This window comes from Peromyscus eremicus, chromosome 5 (assembly GCF_949786415.1).
Source record: "Peromyscus eremicus chromosome 5, PerEre_H2_v1, whole genome shotgun sequence".
Taxonomy (NCBI): Eukaryota; Metazoa; Chordata; class Mammalia; order Rodentia; family Cricetidae; genus Peromyscus; species Peromyscus eremicus.
This window is the reverse complement of record NC_081420.1, coordinates 67,127,417-67,144,847: the sequence shown is the minus strand read 5'-3', so window position 1 is coordinate 67,144,847 and position 17,431 is coordinate 67,127,417.

Here is a 17,431-nt window from a genome sequence, read left to right as displayed (position 1 = left end):
GGTGGCAGTGCAGGCCATTCAGATTAGGAAGACCCCCACAGTAGCATGGCCCTCGGACACCAACCTGACTCCAGGTGGCAGCCTAGATTATAGCCTCTGTATGGCCCTCAGTGGTGACAGGAGCCACAGACATCACCTCATGCCCCCTCAGCTGCTTCAGGGCCTCAGGACCTCAGGGCCTCAGATCAAGATTGACCCTTAGCAGTAGCCCAGGCCCAGAAATGACCATGGACTTGGGTAGCTATCAGGCCATTCACATTAGCCTGTTCCTCACTACCCTCACCTCTTCAGATCTGTCTCTCTCCTCTGCCAACAATCGTTCCACCTCTCTCTTTTCCACCTCCTCACTCTGTACCCACTCACTCACCACAATAGTGTCTAAATGTCTCATACTGTAGGCACTGGGAGAGGGGACACTTGGTTGAGACCTGCCCCTGCCAGCGGCATAGCATGGAGGGGAGCTGTTGCTGTGTAGTGGCCCAGGAGCTAGAGACCCCTGACGGCCAACTCTACTGTCCTTAAAAGCCTCATTTTCCCTGTTCCTATATCTTAAATGCTCTACTCATTGTACCCTAAAGGGCATTTATTGCCCATAACACTACAGATAAAACCTTTAGTGACCAGGACACCACCTTCTACCAGTGGCTATGTTTTTCGACATACTCTTCAGGATGGATATGATTTCCCTGCCAAGTGATAAAGGTATCAGTCCCCTAGCTCAATCTTACCAGTTGTTTATGAAGAAAGGCTCAATACCCTTTGTGATTTGGGTTATCAGACTTTAGATGTGAAAGTGGAAAAGAGCTCAAAATTAGAAAGGAGAAAACATCCTAATTTCTAATTCTAATTCCAAACCTGTGAGAAAAATCTGGAGTTGAAGAAAGCATTGGATATGAGAATATGAAATCACTTTCCAGAAACACTCTGTTCACCATTTAGATATTCCAACCAAGATAATGAAACTACATTAGAAACAATTTTGTTTTATAATACCCATAATTCTTTCCTAAGCTAAACATAATTTTTACCTTGAAGACTTGAAAAACCTTGCTGACAATTTTATTCCCCCAGGCATCGAGCATACAGTGTGAGGCTCCTATTCCTATTTGAAGAAGAGCCATCCGGAGGCTCTGGAGTAATCAAAATTGTATGATCACTCAAACTGCTGGGTTCTATTGCTTTTCTCCACAGTAGGGAGGGTGTTCGTTTATGGCAGTATTGGTTACTGCCATAAAAAAATATCACTCCATGGAGAGCTAGCTGTGCAGATGTGAAGAGAGCATAAGAGAGGTCAGACCATCAATAAATACTATTGTCCTTCTTTTCAAGAGATCTGTGAACCCAGGGCCAGGCTGTTTGGCCCCTACATACTTATACTACATACATTTTTTTTTCCTGAGGGAAAAAAAAAGAGAGAGAGAAGTACAACAGACTGTGCCTGAGCAGCTACTAGGAAGGGTAAATGCCTGTTGTGAGCTGTTTCAGGTCTCTTGGACCACTTCAGTATGGAGTGAATGGACTCCACAAGGATGAGGTTCAAGAACCATCTGGTGCCATTACACCATGTATCGCTGATTAGAAAAGGACAGAGACACTAAATTGATTTACATGTTGGTTCAGTCTATAAGTTTTGTTGATCTTCTGATTGTCTTCTCTCTCTAGAACCTTCCATCTCTTTCATTGTCCCAAAATAAAACAAGTGTACACATGTGCTTTGTGGTGTCAGGTTTGTTCAGAATTTAGAAAGTGTTCTTTTCTCCATGCTGCTCCTCCATCCCGTCTTTTAGCTATACAGTCTCTTATCATTACAGTGCCCAAACATCCCTTCATTTCCTGGACATATTGCTTGTGTGTGTGCATGAATGTGTGTGCACACACACACAGATGTGCACACACACTCAGATATATACACACACACATGTGTACATATGAGCACATTCACGTGTGTGAGTGTGGGCACAAGCATGCCATGGTGTAGGTGTGGAACTTGAAGACAACTTTGGGTCTTTGTCCTCACCTTCTACCATGTTTGAGATGGTCTCTTTTGTTATTGACTGATGCTTATGACAGACAAGCTGACCTATGTCTCCTAGGGATTTCACAGTCTCTGCCTCTCCTTTCACAGGACACATGGTTCTACTCCTGGATTTTATGTGGATTCTGAGTTCTCAAATTCAGGCCCTCGTGTTTGTGTGGCAAGTACCATTGCCCTCCAATATATCTTCCAAGCCCTTATTTCATCAGGTATATCTTCTGCTAATTCTTTAAATTCCATTTAGCACTTTCTGATTAATTATTCACAATAAAAACCAGTGAGTTCCTGGAAATTATACCATTTAAGGTAGTTTACTAACAAACTGTTACAATTTAATGTATAAAATTTTAGGATTTCTGGCTACTTCTGGTGGTTAATTTCCTTCTAAATGGTCTTGTCTTGCAAACTGGACTTAGTCAAGGTTCAGAATGAATGAAGAACTTGTTAGAATATTAATATCAGTAACGTAAAAGCTACATTGCTCTCTTTTCCTTTGATGCTAGGGAAGGGTTTCATTCAACTATCTGCCAAAATGGGTGAGGGTATGAAACATGGGTTATTGGAAAGGTGTGTTAGGACTAGAATTGTTGCAGCTTTTAGCTGAATGCTAAACACAATGGCAAAGAAGGTGGATAAGTGTGATGTTTCAATAGATGAATTGAACAGTAACAAATTAAATAATGATGTAGACACATGAAAACAAGAAAGGAGAGAAGAAAGTGGAGAAGGAGAAAGGACAGAATGAGGGAAAGAAAAATCTGGCAAGAGGAAAAAGAGAAAGGAGAGCAGGAAGAAGAGGATGCACCGTAGTGAACACAACATGATAAGATTCTCTCCCAGAGTGGCAGCAAGACAGGTACAAGCCAAGCCCAGGAATGAAGATGTGTAAGAATTTGCTCTCCCCCCTCCCCGCTTTCTAGTCAATCATCCACAGGTGGTTGATGTAAAACATACTTGAGGAACAAAAGGAAAAATAAAACTTACCATGAAGATATTTAAAATGCTAAATATCTTTCAACACAAGGGAAATGCAAGCAAAATCAAGTGTGAGATCCCATTCCACTGTTTAGAATATCTATCCTCAACAAAACAAAACAGGGTGAAAAAACACATGCTGTCAAGGACATGGAGAGAAACCACCCCTTCTATATGCCTTGTGAGGATGTAAAGTAGTCCAGCCACTATAGAAGTCAATACAGAGGTTTCCCAAAACCTAAGAGTAGATTTTATGACTCTATGACTCAGCTAGATCTCCCCGAGGTGAGGACACAGCTGTTATGATTTGAATCTGAAATGTCTCCCACAGTCTCACATTGTCAAGATCCCTGTCTCCAGTGGATAGTGGTATGTTATGAGGTTTAAAAACTTAACAAAGTAGGTCACTGGAGATAGGGCCTTAGAGGTATACTGTTTCTGGCTGCTCCCTCCTTGCCACTGCAATGGAAGGCACATCAGACCCCTCCTACCTTGAAACCCTGAGCCAAACTAAATCTTCCCTCCCTTGAGTGCTTTATTATTTTTTTTAAGCTGAGGATTGAACCCAGGGCCTTGCGCTTGCTAGGCAAGCGCTCTACCACTGAGCTAAATCCCCAACTCCCCTTGAGTGCTTTTATCAGGCATTTGGACACAGTTCCATGTCTCTGCAGTGGCTAAATCTTCCCATGTGGTTTGTAGGTCTCAAAATTGGTTTGCAGGAAAGTGGGAGTTTGGAGCTGTACTGCAGGGAACTCCCAGAGTGCTAGAAAGAAACCTGGTCATTCTGATGGACGTTTAGAATGTGATTAGAAATGTGGACAGTAAATAAAGACTACTCAAAAGGCTTCAAATGGGAACAAGGACTCTACAGTGAACTGAGCTAAAAACCACTCATGACATCCAAGAAAGAATATGGCAATATCCTGATCATATTCAAGAACTGTGAAACTTAATTTGAAAGTAATAGACTAATTTGATGGAGGAACTTTTAATTCAATATATCATGGTATCTATGAAAGAAAGTTTATCCTGGAGCCAAGGTGAATGACGATGGCTCAGAATCATAGACTTAAGTTTCCCCAAATGCCATAGTCTAATGAAGTACGAATTTCATGAAGTTATTATAAAAACAAAACAAAGAAGGTGAGTAATCAAGACACTTCTCAAATACATTGAAAAATATCAGACCTGCAAGTTCCAGTAATTTTGGAAAGTCCTTGTTGTAGGCCTCAGATGCTATATAATGACATTCTTATCTTTGGGGTTAGTGGAAATCAGTTGTCTGCTCAGTTAATACATTTCAAAAGATTTCATCTGATAGTTCCAAGGAAGTTAGATCAGAGATGGGCAAAGAATGGCCACTAAAGAGCTAAAAACAGCTTCATAAATTTAAATTAAGCTTTACAACTGCAACATCCCAACCTTTCTGCCATCTTGAAGTTCTAATATTTAATCAGAATGTTCAATGGAAGGTGCGGCTTCACTGGCGATAGACAATAATCCACTACTCAATTCATAAAGCCGAAAGAAAAACTGGTGAATGCTGTCACCATGAAGAAATGATACACACTTGATACAGATATATGTAATCTCATTTAAACATTACACAATGTATGAATTATTGAAAATTTATGTTCAGTGCCTCATTAAATATGCTATTTTCAAGCTTTAGTGTGAATTAAAAAATAATTTTGAAAATAAAGTAGAAACCTCATCCAAAAGCAAAGTATATTTACAAAATATTCACTCAGATATTTAAATAATTTACAAGACAATCATATCAGTGTTCTCTCATTTTTGAGCTGAAATTACACATTCACACCTCAACTAGAGCTGCATTCATCCATGTGACAATTAGTGAATATCTACTGTATGTCAAGGTCTCCACAGAGTGTTGGGCACACAGCGAATGGTGTTACTCCTTATGAATGGAAATGATAAATTCTCAATAGCTGCATGCCTATCTATCCCAAAATATGTACTAATGGATTGAATCTTTTGTTAGCCAGTTTTCCATTACTCTGAAAAAAACCTGAGACAATCAGCTTCTTAGGAGAAAAGGTTCACTCTGGTTCAAAGCTTTGAAGATTCCAGTCTCTGACTGATTGGTCCTTTGCTTTTCTGTGAAGGAGCAACATGTCATGTGGGAAGTTCATGGTACAGGAAACTGCTGGGTTTATGGAAGCCAAAAAACAAATAGAAATAGAGTAAGAGATTACAATCCAACAGTTCCCTCAAAAGTCCACTCCAAATGACCACAAACCTGCTAGGCATCACCTTTTAATGTCTCCACCATCTCCTGAGAGCTCCAACAAGCTGAGGAGCCTGCCTTCAATACAGGTCTTGTGAAGAGACATTCCAGATACAAACTACAATAATCTATTTTTAGAATTTACATGCAACTCTGTTGAAGGGTTAAAGAATATAAACAACATTGGCTACAGTGGTCATAATTGTAGGTGCCAATATAGGGCAGATGAGGAGCTGTTGTTTATCTTCCAAATCTTCCCCCAAAAGAGAATATGAAATTGTTAGAAACATAGTGGGGCTTGAGATGAGTTGAGGTGGAGAGTGAGGGGTTAATATTACTGAAATGCATTTTATGCATGTATGGCATTCTCAAAGAATAAATAAAAACATATCAAAAATAATAAAAAATAAATTCCCAAATTGGGGATTGTAAATAAGTATCATTTAACTTACATGATCCTTTATTAAATCAAGTATGAATAAATACACTTGAAATTTAAAAATAAAGATTTATATTACCTGATAAAATGTAAAGAAAAACCTGAAGTCAAACCCCCTATAAAATGATGATTGTAGCAATAGAGGGTTGGAGTGACTAAGAATCAGTTCTGACCCTAAAGAGATATATGTATGGCATCGGACTTACTTTTCAGTAATGAAATATAGTCTCAAAGCCACGAATCAATCGTAGGAAGGAGGTCTGGCTTCATCAAAATCAAGGCTCCTACATAATCCATCTGTTTAAGTCCAGACCTCAATTTGTCTCTTTAAAATGAGGGCTGATGTATTCAGTTATAACAATACGCCCAGGGCAGAATTTTCAAAACCTTTTGAATGCTTTAGCTCTACTGAGTGACATAAATGAGACTCTGTACACAGAACATGGACAGCTATTGACACCAAGAGTTCACTACACTAAACAAAAACAACCAGAGTTTTAAAGGTATGGATGCTTTGAAAATGTTCTTAAATAGGATTTCTTTTCTTTTTTTTTTTATTTTGCTTTTTATTTTCCTTTTTTAAGACAGGCTTGCTCTGTCTAGCTTTGGCGCCTTTCCTGGAACTCACTCTGTAGCCCAGGCTGGGCTTGAACTCACAAAGATTCGCCTCCTTCTGCCTCCCGAGTACTGGGATTAAAGGCATGTACCACCACCGCCCAGCCGAAATAGGATTCTTAAATATCTCCCTTTACAACAAAATGCTCCAATTTGCTTTTTCTTTCTAATTTATTTAACTCTTAAGTAGAAAATTCATACTCTGGTACTTAGGATTGAGAACCACTATTGATGGGAGTTTATTTAAAGGGTCAGTCTATATTCTTACTTTCCTACTCTATCCATATCAGTCTAGGATTTCTTTCCATCTATAAAATTAGCTTTACATCCATTTGGAAGTAGCAGGGCTATAATTGGTGCCTCCAAATCAGTTTAGACCTCTCAGAATGTAAATGCCTGAGGAAAACACACAAATACTGAGTTTTTGCAGTGTTAAAACTCATATGTGTTTAAATGTGGTTGCTATACAAAGAACATCTCGCATTCTGAAAAGTTCACGGTCATAATCAGAGTGCATTGCAATGGTGTTTGTGTGTGTGTGTGTGTGTGTGTGTGTGTGTGTGTGTGTGTGTGAAGGAGACTGTATATACATCTATGAGAATGTGTTTGGAGGCCAGAGGTCACATTGTGTCTTTCTCAATTGTTTTCCACTTTACTTTTGAGACAGGATCTCTCTCTCACTGGACCTAAAGCTACTGATTGGCTAGACTGACTGGCCACCAAGCCCAAGCAACCTTTTGTCTACGTCTTCCCAGCACTGGGATACCATATGTGTGTAGCATCACCAACTTTTTATGTGAGTTCTGGGTATCAAACTCAGGTCTTCAAGCTTATGCAGAAAGCACTTTCTCTACCAAGCCATCTTCCCAGCCCCTGAGACCTTCTAAATCACTGTATCATAGTTATATAACCCAGGAAAAAAAATAAGGTAAAAACAAATAAACAATAGGGATCCCACAACTGCAGACCAAGAGTTGACATCAATGGAGAAAAATGTTCATAATAGTTCAAAAAAAGGATATTAGTCCTTAAGGAAGGAAGCAGTCTGACTTTAGCTGGTCTTTCATAACCTCTGATATAATTGGAACTAAATAGGAAAATATTTGCTTAAGAAAACCACAGCTATTGAAAACTGAGTGTTTCAAAGGTCCCAAATAACTCTACAGTATATGATGTGAAAGCAGTGACAGGTGGTCCCATGGTACTACCTTGCACTGTCCTTACTGATCATGAGCTGAAGGGTTTCTAGGTGCATTTTCCAGTAGCTATAGGTCATGAACAGCAGCTAGTAATTTATATGGCAGAGTTACACTTCTGACTTAATATATTGTATTTGGCTTAAAAGATATTTTCAGTGTATATGAAAAAAAAAAAAAAACAGCCAAGCACTTCTACATCTAAAAAGTTCTCTAAGGAAAGACGAGCTATCCTGAAAATTTTATATAGGAATTTCATCCTAGATTTCTTACCATAGCAATAAATGTCAAAAATTTAATAAGCACAATGCATTTATAAATGCTATCCCTGAGAAAAATCAAGGCCAGGCACAGAAGTTGAGGCAGGAGGACTATGACTTTGATATTACCCTAGACTACATAGTGAGTGCAAGTTCAGCTTGACCTAAACAGCAAAATTCAGTCTCAAAACAATATTTTCAAGATACAGATCAAGTATTGACTGCAGCCTACTTTTCAATATCTTTCTAGGTAAACACTATCTTCACATATATTTAAAGTATAAAACAATAATAAGAAAACAATACAACATAGACTACATGCTGTTTTCAAAGCTAAAGAAAAATATACCCTGCCTAGATCTTTACAGGAAAAAAGTTTGTTGACTTTTGCTACAAATATGCAAAAATCAATATGGAAAGACATTTGCCTAATGGTTAGTGTACAAGAGAACATGTGAAGTGGTTTACCTCTTAAAATGTTGAAAATACTTGTGTGTATATATACCAAATAGTCTAGAAGATACTGGGTAGCTTTCTGATCAGGCCATGGTTGCTGCCCAGGGAAGAAACTGTACTTTAAAAAAAAATTATTTTTATTCAATTATATATTGATGCTTAAAACAATGGTCATACATCATTTTTATAATCAAAGGTCGTTTTCATTTTTAAAAATAGAACTACCTAAAATATAATCAATGCTAATGCTTTGGTCAGGCTTCTGTTACATGCTAGGCACAAGACTCAGGCATGCATTTGTTCACATGAATTCTCACAATAGCCAAAGAAATAGGTAATCTTTAAATCTTATTTTCAAAGTTCAAGTGAGTTAGTTCACTAAGTTCACATCCCGTAGCAGTTGAGAGTTCAGGGTAAGGTCTTAACCCTACTAGATCTATGTGCTCAGCCACAGCACTGCATTGCCTCATAAAGATCACACATGGCCTCACAGAAGGTCTCTTTTGACGCTAACATTTCTAAAATGTAATGCTGTGGGATGTTCTGTATGTCACATGTGTTGCTAATTAGTCAATAAATAAAACACTGATTGGCCATTGGCTAGGCAGGAAGCGTAGGCGGGACAAGGAGGAGAATAAAGCTGGGAAGTGGAAGGCTGAGTCAGAGAGACACTGCCAGCCACCACGATGAGAAACAGCATGTGAAGATGCCAGTAAGCCACGAGCCATGTGGCAAGGCATAGATTAATGGAAATGGATTAATTTAAGCTGTAAGAACAGTTAGCAAGAAGCCCGCCATGGCCATACAGTTTGAAACCAATATAAGTCTCTGTGTTTACTTGGTCGGGTTCTGAGAGGCTGTGGGACTGGCAGGTGAGAGAGATTTGTCCTGACTGTGGGCCAGGCAGGAAAACTCTAGCTACAATGTAATGTGTGGTTTGATGTTTAGAGGGAGATAATTCGACCTTTTTATTACACAATCTGTAGAACCACAGAAGTTGCAGTTCCCCTCCCAATCCAGAGTCCAGAACAGCTTTAGGAATGAATAATAAAAACGATAAAAAAAAAAAAGAGTAGCATAAATGCTTGCTCAAAAGTAGCCAAGAGATGAAAAGATAAACTAATGAAAACCTCTAATTGCCTTACATCTTTGAAGAATGTTTATGAGGCATAGTGTGAGCCCCATGGAGGCTGCTCTTTTCCTAACTTATGTAAGGTATCTGTTTTCTTCTTAACAATCACAACACAGGATATGGATTGCTTGCATCCATACTGGACCACTTCTCCAAAGTGTGAAATGAAATATCTGGAAATTCCTCTATGGAGATAGTGTGTGCTAACCTTCAGGCAGCCACAAGTGGCATAGTAAATGTGGCAGTAATGTGAGATTGCTTTACACACTAGATAAAGTTGGACAATACAGAAAGTCAACAATAATGATGAGTGTTTCGGAAAAACACCCGTCATCAGAAAGAAATGATCATTTCTCTGTGCATGATGAGGATGTCAGAAAAGGTGTCCTGGTTTTAGATACTATAATTATGCAAAAAAAGTAAAAGAAGTAGAAAAATAATGAGGAATCAAACTATTAATCCCAACTCTCAGCCTAGAAACTGAAACAAAAAACATCCATTTCATTATCATTGCTTTTCTCTTCATAGACTACTCATGGGTGTGTGCCATAAGCTATTCTGAACTTCCTCTTTTATCAATCCTGAGTTATTAAGTCATGATTCTTACCCGATTCTACTTCAAGTCACCACATTGAAAAACTTCTTTAGCTAAGCAAAATTTCCAGTTCTAGATTTGTCTAATTGTACTTTTCCTTTTGTCCTGTTTCCAAAGCTCCCTTTCCATGGGAAGCAATATATCCATCTTTGTCTTATCCCAGTTGTGGGTGTGTATGTGATGTAGTAAATAGTATATGTGTATATGTGCATATATGTGTATGCACTCACACATGTACAAGTGGAGGCCGGAAGTCAATGTTAGATGTATTCCTCTTCTGCTCTGGCACTTCCTGTCTGGTGAGAATGGCTGACCACTGAACTCCTGGGATGCTCTTATCTCTATCTCCCAACAATGGATTTAGAGGCATATACTGTCACACCTGGCTTTTTACACAGTTGCTGGGACTTTAAACATGTCTTCTCATGCTTACACGACAAGCACATTATGCACAGAGCCACCTCCCCAACCCATCATTGGGTTTTGTTATTGTGTTTAGAAGTCAGATGACTAAAGGCCTCTGGAGAATTGTAGAGGGAAAGACTTAGAAATTAATATATGAAGAAAAAACAGTGTGCTATGAAAGAGCTGGAAACAACACACAGAAAAGACAAACCCTTCTCATTTAGAAGGTCAGTTCAGGAAATATAGTTTCTAATAAACAAAATATGCAGTTGTGTTTGGAAATGTGCAATTAGGATCATGCTGATTTTGTTATTTAACAAATGCCTAAAACTCTCACCCCTCCACGTGACATATGGAAGACCTGGAATTGTAGGCTCAGGGTCTAAGCACATAAATTCATCGGCGATGGAATATGTCAAGTGCTAAAACAAAATCTTGGTGATGTGTAACCCTTGACATTTCCTTTCTACTCACCCTTTACCATTTATTCTCTGGCAAGCATGCAGAGGTAAAACCAAGTGAAGAGAGAGCAGAGCAAGTCTTGACTTGCGTTATTATTGCAAAACAGCACAGAATTCAGCATCAAAGGCTTCAGGGAGAAAAAGAAGATCCCAGTGAACAATAAAGAAATTATTATTATTATTATTATTATTATTATTATTATTATTATTATTTATTACTATTGGTCTTCTATTGTAACAAAGAAAGATATGTCTGGTCTTTCGTCCTTGATTTACCATCTTGCTTTTCCCTGAACAATTTTTCCTTTAGCTTTTTAAAGGCCTAGGTGTTTGGAAATTTGACAATTAGAGCTTAACAAACTCCAGAGAGAGAAAACATAAGCTAGTATCTTGTAGGCTTGAGGTGAGAAAGTCTGAGCTTGAGACACAAAACAGATATAAAGAAAAATTTGAACAAAGGAGAATTCAAATTTGGTGTGGGACTGGTACAAGAAAGCTAAAGCTGAAATGAGTAACCAAGAAGTGGTCATTGCATCTGCAGTGGAGGCCAGATACCCATGATATTCTTCCTAGACAGTATAATTAGGGAAAAAAATAATACTTAATGTACTGTTTCATTTATTATGTGTTATGTAGTAATGTAGAGACATTATTTATGAAATAACCCAAAGGTATACAGTTAGTGAAATTTCACACAGAAAACAAATATAGAGCAGCCAGTAAGAGATAAGATACAATAATCCTGAACAATAAAGAAACTGCTGGATGTCTCACCACTCCTGATTTCAAGTTGTGCTACAGGGATATAGTAATGGAAAACTGCATGATATTGGCATAAAAACAGACATATTGATCAATAGAATCAAACTGAAGACCAAAATGTCACACAAAACTCAAATCCAATGAGTGGGTCTCAGGTTCTCATGCCTGCTCTTGGGACTCCTTTACTTCTGTTGGGTTGCCTGGTCCAGCCTCCATGTGAGGGTATTTGCTTTGTCTTATATTTTATTTTATCATGTTTTGTAGTTGAAAGTTTCTCCACTCCTTCCCAGCCCCGTGGTCCCTCAGCCACTTATAAAATAATCATTCAGAGGCTTATTTGCCAATTGCATGGCCTATGGCAAGCTTCTTGTTAGCTATCTCTTATAACTTAACCCATTTCTATTAATCTATGAGTTGCCACGTGGCTGTGGCATTACCGGTCTGCTGACATCTTGCTGCTCCTTAGTGCTGGGGGATGTCTTTCTGTATGCTGTGAATATATGTTGTTCCCATTGGTTAATATATAAGCTGCTTTGGCCTAAGGCAAGGCAGCTTAGAGGCAGGTGAGAAATCCAAGGAAAGAGACAGGAAAAAGGCAGGGGGTCAAGAGATGCAAGCCCATCACCGAGGGAGCAACAAGATGTCAGCAGATGGGTAACGCCATGGCCACATGGTAAAATATAGATTAATAGGAATGGGTTAATTTAAGATATAAGAGCTAGCTAGCAAGACTGCCATAGGCCATACAGTTGGTAAATAATATTAAGCCTCTGAGTGATTATTTTATAAGCAGCTGTGGGATTGTCAAGCCAGGCAGGACTGGAGAAAACTTCTGGATACAATATTTGGTTGTTATCTCTTGGAAGCATGTTCTTTTCTAATAAGAGACAGAACAGCAGTGCTTCTGGAAGGGAGGGGACATGGGGAAGAACTGGGATGAGTAGAGGGAGGGGAAACTATAATCAGGATATATTGTATGAGAAAAGAATCTATCTTCAATAAATGGAAAAAAATCACAGAAGATGATTGTTGTAGACAAGTCTGCAATCTGGTAATATACAATGTGTTTGTAAGTTTGTTTTTAATGGAGAAATCCTTTTTGTATGGACTACTTTACAGAAAAGTGTGTATGGTATTATCGTCCACTCTCATTCATGGAAGAAGTATGCAGGAGCAAGGAAGATTGAAATCAGAGGATGAGAGGTTTACATCAACAGAAAGGGGAGAGGCAACAAGTGGGAGAAGGGAAGAGTTAACTAGCTGCATCTTACCTGCTTATGAAGGGAGATTAACTGGCTTCTTCATGAATAGCAAAAACTGAAAAGACCTCAAATGACAGAGACTGGAATAAAAAAAAAAAAACACTTTCTTCCAATGTGTTTGAAATGCAGTGAGAGAGTAATGGGGGGGGGTAAAAACAACCAAAAAGTCATTATATAAAATAGCCAATTAAAATAGAATACCCAAACTATGTAGACCGTATTGACATTTTTATTCAAATCATGGGGAAGAAACCACATTATTATAAATGTTATTGCAGAAGGGCCAGGGAGACAGCTCAGTGGATAATGGCCTTCACTGATGAGCCTGACAACCTGAGTTTGATGTATAGGAGCCCTGTGGGGGAAAGAGAGAACCCACTCCCACAGGTTGTTCTCTGACCTTGGAAGAGAACTTGGAAGTCATGGCATGGTCCTCTTCCCTAACCAAAATAAGTAAATAAAATATAATTTTTTAAAAATGGAGCTATCAGTAGAAATTTTCAAAACTTGGTTTTAGATGTATTCTGTCAGTATCATCAGCTCAACCAAATATTTCCAAAGATTTTGGAATATTTTAAAAGTCTAGAGACCACAATACTTAACACAATTTTTAGTGGGGCAAAGGGAGTGTAATTTTCTACTTTATTTTATACACTTGAGTAATGTTTACCTAAAACATTTCTTCTAAAATTAAAATTACAGTCATTTTGGTTTTAAAAGCAAACAAACAAAACAATGACAAAAATAGTAAAACAGCCAAGCATGAGTAACCTTTGATACTGTGACAAAACATTGTTGTCTACAAGGTCTACATTCAATAACCACACATTTGAGCCACAAAAGAATGACAAGAAACCCATCACGTTTTAAATAAAGTCACGGTTTTGTGTTGGGCAGCATGCACAGCTACCTTCAGCTGTGGCCAGCAAGTGGAACATACCTGAGAGTTATAGAATTTAAGAGATCTACAGGATAAGCTGATACAAGTCAGGCTTCAGTTTTCAAGCTATGGCACAAAATTTACAGCTGGGACATGGTGAGGGGAGATAGAAACTCTACTCAGTGTCCGTTAGTATTCAGAATCCAGAAAAAGTATAAACCAAAAGCAGTGGAGGGCTAACAGCCTGGGTTAATAAATGAAAGCTGGGAGATTGTGAGGTTCTCAAGAATGGAGTGAAGAAACTCACCCATGAAGTCAACTGAAGCTGAGAGATCATAGCATGACCACTGGATAAACACATGATATGGAGATTATTAATGGATTTGTCAAGAGCACATACTGGAGAATCTGTGTGTGGAGTCTAAGCCCTAATGAGAAGAGAGGAGTTTAGGGAAATAACTTTCCCCAAGAGTTTTATCTCAGTGGGAGAAAAATAAAAAGATGAAACACTAATTGAAAACAGAAGAAAAGTATGAGTGAATGGAACAGATTCTTTTTTTGAAGACTTATTTTATTTTTTTAATTTCGTGTAGAGGTGGAGATGTATATTCACATGAGTGCAGTGTTTGCAGAGGCCAGAAAAGGACAACTAATCCCCTGAACTTGAAGTTACAGGAGTTGTGAGCCAGCCAAACCTGGTACTTGGAACCAAACTTGGGTACTCGGCAAGCAGAATATAGACTCTTAACCACCAAACCATCTTCCAGCCTGAGCACATTCTTTTAAGAATAACGACGTAACATCATGTTTTTGTGCTTGTGAGAGGATTCATGGAAAGAAAAAAGTGAATGCAAAAAAAAGAGATAATCCTGGAAGGTCATCCTTATGTGAGCACAAAGGGATATACTCTAGTGCCCAAGACAGGAGTCACAGGGCAGCTTACCACATTCTCTGGAAACAAGGCTGAGTACAGACAGATCAATTTAGGCAGGGAGATGGGTGTTTAAAGACTGCCTCTGGATTGCTTTAATTTTCCTTGAGGTATAAAAAGTGAAGTAAGGGTTAGCCTGTATACAAACCCTGAAGAGAAGGTACTGTAAGCTTGCAGTGAAAAGAGATGAATGGAATAGTAGTCCTACAGGAGATGAGGGGAAGGATGGGTACCACGGACAGTCATTTGACAGTGGTATACGTTAAGAGCCCACAAGAGTTGAAGCAAAGCTTATAGGACTGAATGGAGTAGAAGTCCTAATTATGACCAGCTTTGAATTGTGTGACCTATACAAATAAGTTATCATTCCTGTACATGTCTATGAAATAAAGATAATATATTTTTCATATAATAGAGAATATATGTTATGTATATCTATCTATTCTTTATGTACATATATTATTCTTCAATATATTGTACTTACTGTCTTATTCCTCATACAGACACAAATGTATATATGTTTCACAACCAAAATTGAACTTGAAACAGAGTTTTGTATGCAGTGGCTATTATCTACATTAATATTAGAGACTGTGAATTTAAATATAAGATAAACCCCAAAGACTATAATTTATCAAAGTTGCTTAACACCTTTTGGTCACCTAATAATTATCAAATACTATTCATTTTATAAAACTTTTTTCAGATATAAAATTGGATCATCTAAAATTGATTATACTCAATTGCTGGGCTACAAAATATGTATACACAGTTCTGTTTATTATGTCCCCAGTTATTGCTGAGGGACCCAGGCCCTAACTAGCATTTACATGGTGCTTTGATGGCTTCTTTAGAGACCAGTGTTCGGCTATCTCCACAGCATGTGCATGACTTTTTCTGTTTGTGTCTTTTCTCATGTATTTCCTAGCACTTCATGACATTCAAACAGGCATGCATAAAAAAAAAGTTTCAAAAACTTTCTCTAAGAGAAAAAAATCTTTGGCAGAGAGTATTTTTCTTAACTGAAGAAAGAGGCATCTAAGTTAGTCAGGAGACGAATGAGCGATGAAGTGTCAGAAGCTGAGAGGAAAGTGATGGATCCACTGCTGAGAAAGATCAATGCTGCCCCGGAGGGAGAAAGGGAACACAGCAGAGACCACCCCCAGGCCTGCCTGAACCAGAGATTTCCCTGAAAAATGAGCCGTGAGCTGCAGGCTGAACAATGAACCTCAGAGAGGCAAAGGCTTGAAAACAAACCAACCAAAAACCCTGACACAGTCAACTCTCGGTTAAAAACAAAAACAAAACAACCACCAAGAAAATCCCTCTCCAATCTGTGACAAAATGACTTGCATTGTTTCCCCGCAATGCGTAACGTGATGGGTTCTATAAATCACACATCCTCTCCAGCACCAAATCTCCAGGTAGTGCGGCTACTCCATCCAGGTGCAGTTAAAGGAGCAGATTTAAAAATGAACCTGGACTCTTGGGAACAGGTTTATGTACTTGCTGGATAATAATTTACTTTTTAAAACACGGGCACAGTTTCTGAAGAGTGAAAAGACCATTTAAATTCAATCCATTGCTTGCATTGCCAGGGAGCCTGTATGTGCAGAATCCCTATGCTACTACCTTCCAAGCAAAGAGCACAGAGGCAGAGCCCTCTACAGACTTCCCTGGGCTCTGAACTCACTGGTAGCATTTCAGAAGCATAATCAAGTTAAAAACATGCAAGCTTCTGCCTCTGTGGACATAGGGACAATTTCATATTCTAATTTAAAACAGCAAAGAGAAGTGCTGTTTCCAGAAGAATTCACATAAACTACTTCATTTTGAAGTTGAGGCTCTAACATGCACAATGCAATCTACGGGATTTCTATGCATTTTGATTGCCAAATTCAAGTGGAAAGAACTATATTAATGAAAATCCAAGCAGTTGCAGTAACCCTTGGCTTAATCCATATTTAACAAGTATTGACAGGCATTTTCATATTAAGAAGGCAATAATCACACACCATCTGCTGCCAGTTAAGTGAAATTAATTCAATTGTTAAATTACAAATGTAGGGACTGAGTTATAAATGTGTTTGATTAAAATGGACCACGGGAAGATTTTTCTTTTTGGTAGTGGCTGTTCACCCAGTTTAAACTCATTCCAAGCAGATTGCCTCAGTCTCTCTGCTGCTTCTTTCCTCGTATTTTGCTATGTCAATGTATTTATACTCTTGCCAGAGAATGAGTAAACTGAGAAGTAACACACACGCACACACACACACACACACAAGCACCCGTGAGACTCCAAGGTTAAAACCACCAATACCACTCATCATCTGGGTTCTTTCAAACAAGAAGTGACTATATGAATCATTATTCTATATGGTAAGTGTTTATTGTAACATACAATTGTCAGATCCATGAATTTCTACAGACGAGGCCTGTACAATAACAAAATTGATATTCATGTTTCTTAATGTATTCACTTGCCAGTCAATATATAAAAATTCATTCTGAATCAATTTATAAAAATGCCTAAAACTATTAGTTACATATCACAGATACTCATTGATTCCTAAGTCTGATAGTAGGATAAAAAATGAAATATATATATATATATATATATATATATATATATATATATAATTGCCAAAAACAAAGAGAGTAAAAAGATAAAAGCAAAAGTAAAAAACTCAGATCTCAAAAAAAACCTGTAAATATGAGCAATAGATGAAAAATTTGCAGATAACTTGGCAGAAAGGAGGAATGATTAAAAATAAAT